We start from the raw sequence: 3,387 nt of genomic DNA, 5'->3' as shown, positions 1-3,387 counted from the left end.
TGTCAGCTAACTGGATCATTAAAGGAGAGTGAAAGCGACGCGCTGATGTGATGAAACATTAATTGCTCATTCGCTTCTACGTTGCTCGACTCAGCAATATAAAGAAAGGCACCACACCATTGAACACGTTATTGTTGTTGCGTAAAGGTTTCATGTCAATGGCTTGCAATTCTCTATCAATCTTCATCAAACTGCCTTGTACTATTATCTGGTATCTAGCCATCCATGTTTTATACTACTTGTTTTTATTAAGGTAACTTTTTATTAGGGTAGGCTTTTGAATGGCTTCTGACACAGCAGACAGGTCTAATGAGCTAAAGATTCTTGTCTGATATTCTATGTAAGATAGCTGCTGATTTGGAATGAGGGATAACATTCATTCCCCAAACAGCTGCAGCTGGTTCAAAATGCTACTGCTACCGTTTGCCTCTTAACTCCACAGGAACACACAAGGGGGAGCACATAAGTCCGTTTTTTATCCTTTTTTTTTTTCTGGAGAGCTCAGTACTGTTCATTCGGTAATTTTACCGATTTGACATGTCATCATCATTGCTCTCTCTTTTTTTATTTTATTTTATTTTTAAAAAATACATATTTTTAAATTTTTTATTTTTTAAAAATGTTTTTTTTAATTAAGCACATAAGTCCTATTCCCACATCCGTCCGCTGTTTGCCTGTGCACTTTTTAAAGTTCATTTTAAGATTTTGTTATTTGTTTTCAAATCTCAAAACCAGGGGTGTCAAGCTCATTTTTGTGGCGTAGTTATGGTGTCCTTCGGAGGGCCGTTATGACTGCGGATATACAGTACATAATATATTATCACATATACACAACAAATTGATGGATAACAAGCATTGAATTGAGATGGCAGGGAAACAGAATTGCAATTCAAATTCAAATTGCAGGAAGAATTGAAATGCAAAGAGATTCATGATGCAAAATTGAAATGTATTTAACAATGAAGCTTTACAGTCCAGTATACAAGCCTATTAATAAGAGGAATTTCATAATTTACAATACTCACAATACTTAATGATAGTAAATAGTAAAGTGTAGTAATTGTTTTTTGGGTTTTTTTAATTTTAAAAGCCTACTCAGATATAAAAAAAAAAGACCATTAAATGTGTAAAAAGTTTGAAAAGGTAAAACATCACTTCATTTCTCAGAATATATTGCTTTAAGTCTTTAAAATGTCTGCCGAAACATTTTGGACATTTTATTTGGATCACACTAGTGAAATACTGTACATTGTTTCATTCTCACTGATAGTGTGCGATGAGAATGATCTTCTCTGATTTGCATTGAATTCAATTCCACTTCCTGTAATTGAAATTCAAATTGTGTTCTACATCCTGAGGGGTGGAGTCAATTCAAGTTCAAATCCATCCATTGAGATGGTTTGAATTCTGAACATCTGAATTTTGCACAGCCCTGATAACTAGTTTTGAAATTAGTAGCCAGGAAATAATAGTTTACCTATTTTTCAATTTATTTGAAAGGAGGGACTGGTAAAAAAAAAAAAATGCTTGCAATATTTCATATCAAAATGTTGTTACAAGTGAAGACAATTTGAAAGAAACATGAAGTCAACAGAAGGTGAAGATAAAGGCCCTGCGATTACAGGATTGTCTCATGAATGTATTTGTGGGCCACATGAAATGGTGTTGCGGGCCGGATCTGGCCCCTGGGCCTAGAGTTTGACATCAGTGCTCGAAATGGTCTCACCCCGCTTTACTTATTATTTGAGCTGCTCCTTCACCACTCTGCCCAGTGCTTCGCATCAGCTGTTTTTATTTTTGGTGTGAATTGGGCATTTTGTTCCGGGTTAACTACTCATAACCTGCACACGTTTTACAACCCCTCTCAGCATTTCCACCAAAAGTTCAGGATCTGCCTCATGCAAATACTTTCTTTGCTTAGCGTACTTTAAATTGGTCGGCTAACGAAAGGCTTCATTAGACAATCCTGTAACCGCAGGGCCTTTAACTTCACTTTCTGTTAACTTGTGTAAACAAGTGTCACTATCAGTGCAATGCCGACTACACACACATGCACACGATTACAAGTCTGGAAAATCTTGTGTCCTCGTTATCAGATGGAAGATGATTCCTAAAACTGTGACGCCGAGCCTAAAATGGAGCCCGAAGGCATCATACAAATGTGGGCATTTCTTGGCGTCTTGCCGCCGCCAATCACGTCACGTTTACACAATTCCTTGTGCTGATGCTAATCCGTGACAGTGATGGCCACACAACGTCCGAAATGGGAATGCACACACACACCAACATACACACAAAAGTGTGGCAAACAGCGACATAATCCCACAAACGTTGTGACAGGCGTGGAATTAGAGTCATATTCAGCAATTATAGCGCAAAGTTATACTTTTACATTTCTCTGTGTGTTGCCACATGACTCATAAATAATACGATTTTTTGACATCTGCGTCAATTTCCATTAAAGGAATTACCAAATAAATTTCAGGAGGTGTAATTAACTTATATTGTTCTTAATATATTTTGTCGAGGATGAGCATGTGAGTCAATAATGCTTTTTTTTTGTCTTTCCCTTCACTGTATGTCAAGATTACACTTTCAATGAATTATAATGTGAAACAAAAACTAAAGGAATAAAGGAATGACATTTTCAACTTTAGTAATAATAATAATAATAATACAAATAAAAATAATAACATTTATATAGCACCTTTTGAAAACAATAAAAAACAATAATAATAATAATAAAAATAATCTTTTACAGCCCAAAAAGCAATTTGTTTCATTCTTAAAATGAGCCATTGTATAAAAGTAAGTTTTAAAAAGGCAAAAATTAAAATGTTTCGGACTTTACGTCATGAGGCACTCTGATGGAGAACACACTTGCACATTTGCCTCATCTTTGGAACAACCAGAAGGGCGTCACCCGAGAATCTGAGGTCACATGCAGGCTCATCCAAAGTTCGGTTATATTGCTTGGAGCTAGACCTATGACTTCTTTAAAAAAATGTTAAATCAATCCTAAATCAAACTGGAAGCCAATTTGGCGATGCTAAAATTGTGATGATATGATGATTCAGTTAGGGTAGCTTCTGCCTTCTGAAGCGCTGTGGGCCAGAGAGTGATTTTTGATTGATGCAGTAATATAATCTTGAGAAAATTTGAGTTTGGATCAATCTTTCACAGTCAGATTTAGTATTTATTCATTTTATTTTGTCTGTGATGCGTATGCGGAAGATCCATGACCAGGCGACTTTATTGATGTGGAGGTTTTGAAGGTGAAATCTGAATATAAAAAAAAAACAACTCGTAAATTTTGGGCTGTGTGTGTGTGTGATATATATATATATATAGTCTGGATTTAATGATGTAGGTGGAGTTTTTCCTGCT

This window comes from Vanacampus margaritifer, chromosome 10 (genome assembly GCF_051991255.1).
Source record: "Vanacampus margaritifer isolate UIUO_Vmar chromosome 10, RoL_Vmar_1.0, whole genome shotgun sequence".
In the NCBI taxonomy this organism is placed as follows: domain Eukaryota; kingdom Metazoa; phylum Chordata; class Actinopteri; order Syngnathiformes; family Syngnathidae; genus Vanacampus; species Vanacampus margaritifer.
Note: the sequence above shows the minus strand (reverse complement) of the source record.